Below are 12,426 nucleotides of genomic sequence, written 5' to 3' on the forward strand. Positions count from 1 at the left end.
ACCCCCAAACAATGTAGGTCTCTATAAAAATATATGTATAAAACATCTGTAGCAACCCATAGGGTTAATGTACCCCTATGGCTTTAAACCCTACACTTCCTTTCTCTAGTTGTTACTGGGCAAAGACCCTTGTAACTATTTGGTATTTACAAATACCTTTATTATTGGCCCATAGGTTAGACCACACTTTAATATAGTGTTTGGGAAGAGGTGGCTCATTCTTCTTGGCCTGCAGCATTTGACCTACGTAGATGTGGTCCAGGAAGCCTGGGATCCACAAGCCCCAGAAGTGTTCTGCTCTAATGGAATCATCAGCCTTAGAGAAGTAAACGAGGTCTGGCAAGCATAGAATATCTCTTGTATGTATGTATATCTTTATTTATAAAGCGCTACTTATGTACGCAGCGCTGTACAGTAGAATACATTAATACAAACAGGGTGTTAAGATAATAGATAAATACAAAGTATAACAATAAATACAGATAAATACAGCTGCAATAAGTTAAGAGTCGAGGACACAAGAGGAAGGAGGTCCCTGCCCCATAGAGCTTACAATCTATATTTCTTATTATAGCACTTTCAGGAAGGTGTGACAGACTTATTTACTAAGAGCAGTTTCTGGCTCCAACTAGGAGGTTAGTGGATTAGTCTCCTTTACAGGCTCTGCCTTATTGTAGGGACCACAGTAGAGACAAGGGTGTCAGGTTATCTTCTATTCCTGTTTGGGATCCAGTCCAATAAGGTGGACATCCTAAGGATAAAAAACTACACTCTCCACAGTGATGCAGTTACTGTTCTACATTTATCATCTGTTGAGTCTGCCTTGCTTAATCACCTCATTGCCTTTGAGTATTTTATCTGAACCCTGAACAACTACATCATCTTATGTCTTTGACAAATAAATTGGTCGTTATTTTGTTTTCAAGAGATTCTGGCGTCCATATACTCCTTTATTTAAACTTTGTGCTTACACTTGGCAGTGGGAGGTGTAGTTATACAACACAGTCCATTAAATTACTTCCACCTTGTGAAGGCCCATCCTGGGAAAGTGGAGTCCCCTGTACCTCATGCTCTACTTATAGCTGGATTTGGTCTTATATAGCCAAAAAGGGGTTACACATCTAGTATGTAAAACCGTGCCACATTACCATTTTAAGTACTAAGGAGGGCCACCCTGCAGATTATACAATTCACTGTGCACACAAACTAACCAATACATATATATATATACATATATATACTGTATACATACATGTGAGGTCAAATCAGCCAATTAATAGCCAAAGTTCTGTCTTTTACTCGCACACTTCTTCCTTTTACAGTTACAGCTGCATTATCTCTGGTCAGGTGAGGGAGCACACAGGCCACCACAAAATGGTGGCTAAAGGTAAAATATGTAAGAGGGTAACATTTACTGCACAGATGCAGTTTAAATATTCAAAGTGAATCCAAACTTTCTGTATTGTAAGATCTCATATAGGAGTGACTTCCCCTATATTGACATTCAGTAGCAGTACTGATTATATTCCTAGAAAACTTTTGAACAGGTATATCTTAGGTCTAGTTTGCATTGAACCAGGTGGCTGGATGTGTTCCAGACCTGGTTCCAGCACCTGCTATGAATGAAAAAAAACAGCTGCCTGTGTAATTAATACATGGAACATTCGTTGCATCTATTTAATTGCTCACCATTTTGAATGCATGTTCATCTCTTAAATGGGACCAAGTTAAACGTTCAGAGCATGTTGACAAGTCTTGTCATTTAAATCTCATCTCATGTTTCCTAGACTAGTCAGTTGCAAGATGAGAAGCTCAAAAGGAAATAGTTATGGTAAAGTATATCCCACAAACAGCAGATGGAAAGTTGCATATAAATTATATTCACACGAGTAGACCTGATGTAATAAATATATAAACCTACAGCAAACCTACAGCAATGGATATAAAGTGTCCCTAGGCAGATCTCTAAAATATTTTCTTCTTTCTGAGGAAAACTTTCTGTTTAGAAAATGTAACTGGTTAATATAGCCAAGAAGGCACTCTTTTTCCAAAAAATTACTTAGATGCCAGTTAACTAAACTCTATGGAAAACATTTTATGTATTGTAATATCACAGCAACATCTGTGCTCTACTGTGTGTTATGGTTTTTAGGCTGTGCTTTGTTTGTTGCACTATTGCTAGAATTTCTAGGATAAGCAATACAGTGCGTACACACAGACAGACTGTATAATATAGCACAGTGTTTACAGCCCAGATAATATGATTGTTTTGGGGAACGTATCAGCTTTTGCTCTACTATTTACACTTTACAAATTAATGGTAGATAGAGGACCTTAAACCTTAAAAGGATTGCAGAGACAAGTCTAGCAGCCCTTTGTCCATACTGTGCATTGAGTGAGAGCTCTGCAGCCACTCTTCAATGCTTCAATTTGTTCTGAAACAGCTAAAGTTTTGGGCAGCTCTACCATATGTAAAGGGAATTTCCAAATTGATCACATTTGCTTTAGCATTTATTGTAAACAAAGACATATATTTTGCTGTTTCGAGATGATTATGGTGCCTCTGATATTGGGGTGGGGTATAATATTTAAGAGGTTTTTTTCTATTTAGTTATGCAGTGTTTGCAGTGTTAACTGCAAGCTGCAGTAGACTGTAACAGAAGGAGATAGATCTTTTGAGGTATTTGTTATGTAATCATCTGTTTTCAGTTGGAGTAAGCTGAATGATGGTGTTGTACCTCCCAGCTGTCCCAATTTTCATGGGACAGTCCCAATTTTAACAGCTCAGCCCACAGTCCTGGATTCTTATTGAAAAGTCCCTCATTTCCCTTTGATCTCCTGTACTGAATGACGAAGATACAAAGTTTCTTAAACTTAATTTAAAAGTAGGCTTTTGGCAGAGAGTCCACACTACTTAACAGTCAACACCTCTTCTCTGAACATCTTTAATATGTTAATGTGGCCTATCTAGGTAACAACATTTCATGATGAATATTCTGAATGTTATGAATTTGTAGGCCTTTATATAATGAATGTTCTCTAATTATTTGGGATAAAGGCTCAATTTCCATTCTAATTCTTTTGTTCACTTTGTTTTTTGATATAGTTTATTTTTTGTAGTACCTTTGCTCTTTTTCCAGCTAGCTGTGATATGTATCCTGGCGGCCATTCATATATGTTGAATCGGTTTCTGTGCGGAGTTATTGTATCCTGTTAATGTATGTCCAAGGAGCATCACTTGTGGGTTTACTTGTATTTCTACATGTAAGAGACGAGAGAGCAATTCTGCTATTTTTTTCCACAAGTTCATGACTATAGGGCATGCCCGCTAGATATGTCACATGGAGCCAATATTGTTGCAGTTCTGAAAGCAGGTCTGGGGAACGGAAGGGTAACTTTTATTTAGCTTTGCGTGCACATAGTACTGAACACTGTGTAAATTATGAACACTAACATGTACAAACATATAAAAGATGAGAGGCATCCGAGTAGGAGTAAGGCCTAGATGCCTGGGGAATTACTGATAGCAGTACCATGAGGTGACTGCACATAACTCATAAACTGGAATAAAGACATGAACAAGAAAAATATTTGCTTGTATTAATAATCCAGGGGCTAGGAGTAGATAATACCTACTACCGGAGCTCACATTGGATGTGTCTGCTCTATGTGGTGCCACATATGCACCCCTCCATTCTAATTCTTGATGATAAATGTGGGCAGCTTCAGTGGGTACCATTAGTAATACTGAATTGGGTTGACAAGTAAATTCTGGAATTAACTATTGGCAAAATTTATCCAAAGTGAGATATCTAAAGCCAGTTTACTGTAGAACACCTTCTCTGCATCAACAGAGAGGATGGTGTTCAACAGTGGTTAAGCAGATGTATTAAGTTTATCAGTTGCAGTTAGTTTAATCATAAAACCCACATGATTATAGTGGATACAAAAGGGACAATATTTTGAAATCTATGGGCTAAAATTAAAAGTATATATTTATATCAGCATTTAATAGGCTAATGGGAAGAATATTTTGGCATCAATGCTTTTCATATATTGGCCATATGTATGTGGTAAGTATACATTAAGATTCTTAAGATAAATGATGAAAAAGAATAGAAATACTTCAGTTCAGTTATATAAGGATAATTTAATCAGCTGTACACAAGTACAACTGCTAATTACCTTTAAACTGTTATTAGTCTGTATTATTTAAAGTGAACTCATGAAACTTCATTTACCAGTGGTATACCTAGTGGAAAGTGATAGTATTAAACATTGTTTGCTCACTTTAGTAAGTAAATTGGGTAACATACATTTGACTCTTGTTTATTAACTCTGAGAAAGCAAAATCATTTTGTGCCAATAAGTACTGTATCTAAAACAGATTTAACACGCACAATGCAGATTAACTCTAACGAGTAATTTAAAGTGTGACAGGGAAAACAGTAAAGCCTTTCTAATAACATGACCACACAAATATTTGCTGATCCTTTCCTTTCAAATCCTCACTCTATAGCTATAGAGCCAGAAATTCTTCATGTCCACATCCTGAACTAAATCTATTTTGTGTTTAAGCTCTGCACATTAGTCTAAGACCTATGAAACAATGGTCTGATGTAATACTTTTGTTGTGATACATATCGTTCTCACACTCAGCTTCAAAACCTAAAAGTCTCTGGCGCTCTGACAATTAGCTTTTAATTGAGCTTAGGAAGTCACATATTAATAAAATGTAAACATACTTCAGAATACATGGTACGTGCAATACAATGCCGTGTATGTAAGTAAAGCTATATAAATAAAAATACACTTACATATACATATGTAAAGCAAATTGCAGAAAACTGTGGAAGTTAAAAGAAAGAGCTTGATTTTAAAAGATGGGTTTCAACAGTGAATCCAGACCCTGTTGGCAACTAGGAATATATTAACATAAAAAGTAATATTTGAAAGAAGTTTGTGCTGCTCAGTAGCTCTTTTTCCAATGACCCTCTACTGTATCTCCCTTTATAAGGCTTGGTCAGACTTAGGCTGTAGCAGGTCAGCATTTTTTTAAACGTGAACTTTACCATGCCTGTCTGCACTTACATAGTAACATAGTAAGTTGGGTTGAAAAAAGACATACGTCCATCACGTTCAACCATAATGCCTATATATAACCTGCCTAACTTCTAGTTGATCCAGAGGAAGGCAAAAAACCCCATCTGAAGCCTCTCTAATTTGCTGCAGAGGGGAAAAAATTCCTTCCTGACTCCAAGATGGCAATCGGACCAGTCCCTGGATCAACTTGTACTAAGAGCTATCTCCCATAACCCTGTATTCCCTCACTTGCTAAGAATCCATCCAGCCCCTTTTAAAGCTGTATAATGTATCAGCCAATACGACTGATTCGGGGAGGGAATTCCACAACTTTACAGCTCTCACAGTAAAAAATCCTTTCCGAATATTTAAATGGAACCTCCCTTCTTCTAAACGGAGTGGGTGCCCTCGTGTCTGTTGGAAGGACCTACTGGTAAATAAAACATTAGAAAGGTTATTATATGATCCCTTTATATATTTATACATAGTTATCATGTCACCTCTTAAGCGCCTCTTCTCCAGTGTAAACAGACCCAACTTGGCCAGTCTTTCTTCATAACTGAGACTTTCCATACCCTTTACCAGCTTAGTTGCCCTTCTCTGGACCCTCTCTAATTCAGAATGTCCTGTTTGAGCACTGGAGACCAAAACTGAACAGCATATTCTAGATGGGGCCTTACCAGCACTCTGTAAAGGGGAAGAATAACACCCTCCTCCCATGAATCTATGCCCCTTTTAATACAGCTCAAAACCTTGTTCACTTCATCTGCCATTCCTCACAAAATCTCTGGGAAATAAGTCAATAATAATAATAGAGAACCTCTAGACAGTAGACAACCCCAGTCCCTTTTTGGGTTTAGAGGTCCTCTGCACTTACCCATTATACTGTATATATATATATATATATATATATAGGACATTAAGACATTCTGTGTATTAAGCTACCATGATATGCCCCCCCCCCCTTTAAGCAGAACAGGGATTGTTTGTCCATATATTGCAATATACTTCTAGCTGGAAAACAACATCAAAGTCATCCATGCTTTAATATACAAAGTGACTAAGTTTTACCTGCAACTTGCTTGTAGCTCCCACTAGGGATGGGCAAAATAATTTGCGTAGCAAAAAATTTTGCCATGCAATAATAAAATTTGCCACGCATTGCTTTCTTTGACGTGGGCATAGTTTTTTCTGATGCGCGTGTCAGCTGTTGACGCGTGTATCATTTTTTTTTGTCAAAGAAAGCGACGCACTAATTATTTAGCTCCCACGCTTTCAAGCTACAGTCAGGTGATCCCAGTGGAGCCAATAAAAGGGCAACCATTTGGGGGTTTTATCCTTGAAAGCAAGCAAGAGATACAACTTAGTCCCTTTGCTAAATGTATATTGAAGCAGTAGAATTCTTAATGAATCAGATAAAAGTGAGTGTAGGTCTGGCCAGCCTGGGTATGACTTAGTTGGCCAGCTTGAAGTATATTGCAATATATGGACAAAGAATCCCTGTTTTGCTAAAAGGGGAGGGCATAATGGTGAGTACAGAGGACCTATTGTTGTTAATTTTCCCACACTATTATTCCCACACTAATAAACAAAATCTAAGCATTGACTCAATGTACTTTTTATAGCACAAATTTGTAGTGGATGAACTTCAAAGAAAAGGAAATTATGGTGAAATAAAATTTTGTTAATTTCCACCGTCAGTACACTATTAAAAAACAAGGGCAGCAGTACTGATTGTCCATATATATACTTATTTTTTTCACACTAGCAGACATTAAAAGTGGTTTTAAGACTCTAGATGGGGGGAATATATTTCTAGTTACTTAAACAAGAAAGGGATACTATGCAGTAGGGCAGCTGTACCTATCATACTGTGGCAGAGAGAGGTTTAACACTGCACAGTATGGCAAGGATTAGGTTACAGATGATTTTAAAAGAAAACCAACACTTTTATTTTCACAAAATTGATCATGTTTACCAGTTCATTATTAATATTTGTCACAACATATTTGTAAAACTGGTGTTCATTACCACTCTCACAGACTGAAATCTGGGCATTTACATATAAATCTAAGTCAAGGATTCTCTCACTTTTCTAGCTATTAAAACTATTTAGTGGATAATGGCAGAAAATGACCACATTTAATTTCAGTTATATGTGACCAGTATCAGGGAAGTGAAAAGATTCTGAATTAAGGGAGCAGCAGGGATGAAGGAGACAGTGTCGTTAATACTGGGTGGGAGTGGTAAGAATGATGTGACTGGGGAACAGACAATCTAGGAGGATGGGAGAGAACAAAGCAGAGAGCAGGATGGCATTGAAATGCTAAATATAGCTTCATTTGAAAAAACATGCATGTGATATTTCCTATGCTGAAAATTGATGAAGAGGAGGAGAGAGGCAGAAAGAGAGAGTAAAGAGCAAAAATAAATGGCATTCAGAAGGAAACGTGAAAGGGCAAAAAAGGGGGTTAAGATCAAGCCTAATTTGAAGTTATTACTAAAGACCCTCAAAGCCAAAGTTGCAAAGTGCTGATGCAGGGAATTGCAGGTATTAGCTGCTGTTCGCGGCAGGAGCAGTAGGAGGGAGTGGAGACTCGTGGGAGCCCTGGTATCCCTGTGCAATGCTGTATAGCTGGATAAGTCTAAGAGCTTGGAACAGATGAACAGAGCTAGTCAGACTTCATCATCAAAAGAAGACAAAACACTGAAGGGAACCGCACCATTAGTTTTGCATGGAAAATTTGATGCTCCACAGAAAAAAAGTTTGTATGCACAGCATAGCCTTACATCTGCACTGAAGGAAATAGAATTTTTCAAATGAATCTAAACTAATAATATGTATCAACACCAAGGGCTCCATGGCAAAACCGGCAACTCCAAAGTAACTTTTGTGAACTATAATGGGTGTTTCTGCCCTGATGTCTGGTGCTTGTGTTCTCATCCAACTGACTACCTGGATTTTTAAACAGTCTGATAAATCCAAACTTAATGTGTCAGGTGAGTAGTGGAATGCCCATCGGAACATCCTATCATTCATGGTTGTGTGTGTGTGGATATAATAACCAAATGCCTATGATATTTAATAATTTACTTGAATATAACTGTTTTTCTTGTGTCTATAACAACAGATGCAATAACTATGTCTGGATTAAGGGATGCTTAATACAGACATAATTTTAACTTGTTATTAGTGAGGATTTTATATCTCTGTTCCAGCATTAAAAAAACATCAAATTGGTATCGCTGTCCAGGTCGCTCTTAACACCACTTCAAACCACACTAAACTGGAAAATGCACACTTCTGTATTAGATGTCCAGTCTGTTTCACTAGAAAAATTAAAAAGATAAGGTTACGCTTTAGCGGTTAATACTTTAAATTAAAAAAATCTCTGATACCCTTAGGCCAACATTTGCTGTAGATTAACAGCTGGACCAAATGTCATTACTGTCACACACCCAAAATGACAGATTGTTACAGCAGATCTATTATTGACTTGATGCCAGAATAGGTTAATCAGCTTCTTTCTGTGACCATAGGGAGTCCCAGTGGAACTACATATAATTGCATAGTCCAATTTAACTGATAAGATTTAAGATAAATGTTCTATACCTGTACTATACTAATGACAGTCCAATGGTCAGACAAAAATGATAGTTGACAGAACCTTTAGATTTGGTTCTCCCAGATAGTCTCGCCATGCTATTCTAAATGAATTACATCTGAAACTGCAAATAATGTTTTTCTTTATTCAATATAACCATTGAATGGCACCAGTACAATGTTGCAATAAATTAATACCTTGTTTTTTGTGTTTTTTCTGCTACACTATTTGTTGTATGTAAATTATTTTGTTTTAGTCCAATGATAACTTTCTGCTTTGCATTTGTGTGCTTATTCCTTAAGTGCTATAATGTTTGCTTTCCTTTTTCTTGGCAACAGTTTTATGTTTTCTTGCTTGAGCAGTTCTGGTCTCCTGTATTTGTTACTGTAACTGAATAGAGTTTCTCCCTCATACCTTATATCTTCATCAGTGTATCTCTCAGAATGTCAGCAGTAACTCTCATTCTCAGCACCACTGACCTCTTTTTGTGTTGGTGTAAGAATGAACACCTTTCCTGCTGAACAATTTATAGATTCTACAAATTAAAGCAGAAAGTATAATATTCTAGCAAAGTGGAAAGAAGCTCAAACCTTCCCGTCATGAGGGGGTTAGTAATGTTTTAAAGTAATGTTTAAAAAGGTTACTGACATATTGCCCAGTACCAGAGTTGTCAGTGTGTTTTTCATTGTTTAAATGGAGTATGTGTTGTGATTGCCTTTGCTTGAGGGGTAACAACAGCTTTCCTTACTATTTAGATTTCTGCCCCGTCTTTCACCAAAGACAATATTCCCAGTAATGTATTAGCAGGCTGTGTGCCTCTTGTCAACCTTTTAAAACAGCATAGAAAAATCATAAGTAAATGATGCAATACATTTGGCTGAAAACAGTCTCAGCACCTTGCATCAATTTTAATGTGTTTGTGTGAATAATGTATGTTATGTTTGTACAGAGATTTTACAGATTTTTTTTAGAGTAAGCCATTATTCTAAGTTCAGTAGTAACTCTTGTGCTGGTTTGTGTGTTGCATTCTGTTTATTTAACTGATACATTAAGAAAGGGATGTAAAAGAATACACTTTTCGGCACTAAAGTGCAAATTTTCTCATCTTCACAGGTGTCAGGTGTATTTTTGTGACTACAATGCTTGTTTACCTAAATATATAATTACACCATTCTGAGCGTAATGTGCATGGAGATATTTGCATGGAGACTATGATGTAAATAATTAGATGGTAAAGTGACTGCTGTATCTTTATAATGGTAGTTCACCAGCCTGGATCTGGCAAAATTAATTTAGGTGAAAAATCATAATGGTGCCCTCAAGAGCACCAATGTGATTTTGCATAAATTGGCATATTTTCATATTTTTATTGATGTAAATACACCTGGTGAAAATACACAAATATTCTCCAATACAAACTTAATGTACCAAAAGTTGTTGTACTAGGATTTTAGCAAGTTAGCAATACCAAAACACTTGCTTGAGTGTTTTATGCCTGAAGGGCCACCTGTCAGAGCTCTGTTCATATCACTCAGGGTACTTTCTGTTACATAACATCAGGAACACTGACAGGCTGACAGGGACTAAGGGCTATGGCAGACCAGGAGATTTGTCCCTAGCTGTACATTTGCACTACTGCAGGCAACAAATCTCCTAGAATTAACTTCCCTTTCACTAACATTTGAATAGCCAGATGTAAAACATATTACTTGCAGTCCCTTAATCTCAAAATAAAAGGGAAGAGGTTTTCCTGCTATAATGGCGCTACATAACATGTAAAATGTATTACATGTGGCAATCTGAATGTTGGTTGGGAAATAGGCCACGTACTTTTTTTCCCCCACCCCAAGAGTGCGTCAAACTGGGACATCAAGGGCAAACCAAAGAACCTAATGTCAAGGGCACACCAAACAGTATCGAGACATACACATCTTAAAATGTTCTTTATGCTGAGTATGTTTACAGTTAAGAGGTTGATTTTTCTCACCTTACTGCTCAATATAGCCAATAAGGATAAACAATTTGCCTTCTCGATTAAAGGAAGCCATTTCACTATGAAAAACATTTTATACAGAGTTATTAAAGCAAATGTTTGTCCATCCCCTGCCCAACCAATCAAACATGCTCACTTCAATATAAGGGTTTTATGAGCAAAAACAATTACTCAACAACTATGGCGAACAAAAATAATGCAATGGAATCACTAAAATGAAATTGAACAAAAAAGTATACAGGGTGTTCAGTTCCTCATACACTTGATTTATTATCCACCCAGGGTAATAAAAAAATATTTTTAGAGCGAAACACACCCCACAAAGAAAGATACTGTGAAAGAAATAAAATAAACCAAAGTGCGTTTGTGTGCACTTGGAAAAGGCACGTGTGTCTGTACTAGAGTGTTAGCTGTGTGTGTAAAAACAAAACACTGATAAATTAGGAAATATAGTGAGTGTGAGTAATAGTGCAAGCAAAATCTTTTATAGGGCTCCAGGATAAAGAGTGTGCAGCACTAGTGAAGTGGTGAGTGAGGGGGAGGTATTTAAATGAGCAACCAGAGGCATGTTACTTACATGTCATCATAGCTTACCTGCTGCTGCCATTGGCTCCTAGAACTACTGCTCCCCAGTAATTGATATTCACCTCATTGCTGGTTTCCCGGGCAGTTCTGAACACAATGGATGGAGACTGCTGTAAAATTTCTAGATCAGAACATTAATAATCTGTAGCAGGCAGAGATTTTTTTAACACAGACAGTCACTATTGCAAGTAATTCATTTGGGGTTGCTCGTGAGGCGCTGACCAATATGGCCGCACATTGAGACAGCTGCCGTCCACAGGGCCGGAAAAACCCCACGAATCATAGCGCAAAATCATTCAAATAACGCCGCAAGCGAGGTCGTAGACCATAAGCACCTACACTACGTTTATGGCATACAGAAAGAGCAAGAAAGATAAGAAAGGCCCGCCAACTCACTCGCAACCCGCCACGAGGAGCATTGCATCCTTCCTGACTAGACCACAAACAGCACCACTATCACCTCAAATCGAGTCGCAAGATGATTCCTGGCTGGGTCCGGACTCCCAACCCAGCCTAAGTGTGCCAGAAGCTGGTGAGCTGGTATCCCAGGAGGGAAGAGACAGCAGGGCTGAGTGAGTAGCCCAGAGTGTTCACGAGCGTGAGCGTCACCATGGATGTGTGAAGGTCATTGTGGATGGTGAGAAGCCCCGGAAAAAGGTTCCAGTGTGTGAGAGTTACCCTAGAAAATGAGAGCCCTGAAGAAGGGACAAATCATAAACATGTTTGATGAACTTTTTGCTGATGAACTGTGAACTGTTATGTTTATGTTGGGAGGAGTTATCCCCAAATAAACTTATGTTTTAGGTGTCCCTGGTGCCGATTCACTGAAGGTCATTAATGCTTAATGCATAGTTTTATGCTTTAAAAAGTGTTCGATAATTAAGTACCGATTCATCAAAGTCATTTCGCATGCATTACTACTCATATCACATGCGCAAAATCCTGATTATCGCAAAGCGTTATTTCCATCGCATTGAGGTAATTATTAAATATAAATAATACTAACGCATAATTCACAGACATATTGGAAGCGTTAAAAGCATAAAGTGTGGCGATAATTACTGTGAAACTTAAAGGAACAGTAACACTAAAAAATGAAAGTGTATAAAAGTAATTACAATATCATGTACTGTTGCCCTGCATTGCTACAACTGGTGTGTT

General features: G+C 37.6%; 1 protein-coding gene across 1 annotated transcript in view; it reads left to right on the forward strand.

Annotated features, from left to right (window-relative positions):
* The first annotated feature begins 7,394 nt into the window (after positions 1–7,394).
* The window catches only part of kcnj12 (potassium inwardly rectifying channel subfamily J member 12), a 28,866-nt gene continuing 23,834 nt past the window's right edge, over positions 7,395–12,426 (forward strand). Inside the window, exon 1 of the mRNA XM_012971170.3 lies at positions 7,395–8,082. The gene's annotated coding sequence lies outside the window, so the exon portion shown is untranslated. The remainder of the gene's footprint in view (positions 8,083–12,426) is intronic.

Source organism: Xenopus tropicalis, chromosome 9, assembly GCF_000004195.4.
Source record: "Xenopus tropicalis strain Nigerian chromosome 9, UCB_Xtro_10.0, whole genome shotgun sequence".
Classification (NCBI taxonomy): domain Eukaryota; kingdom Metazoa; phylum Chordata; class Amphibia; order Anura; family Pipidae; genus Xenopus; species Xenopus tropicalis.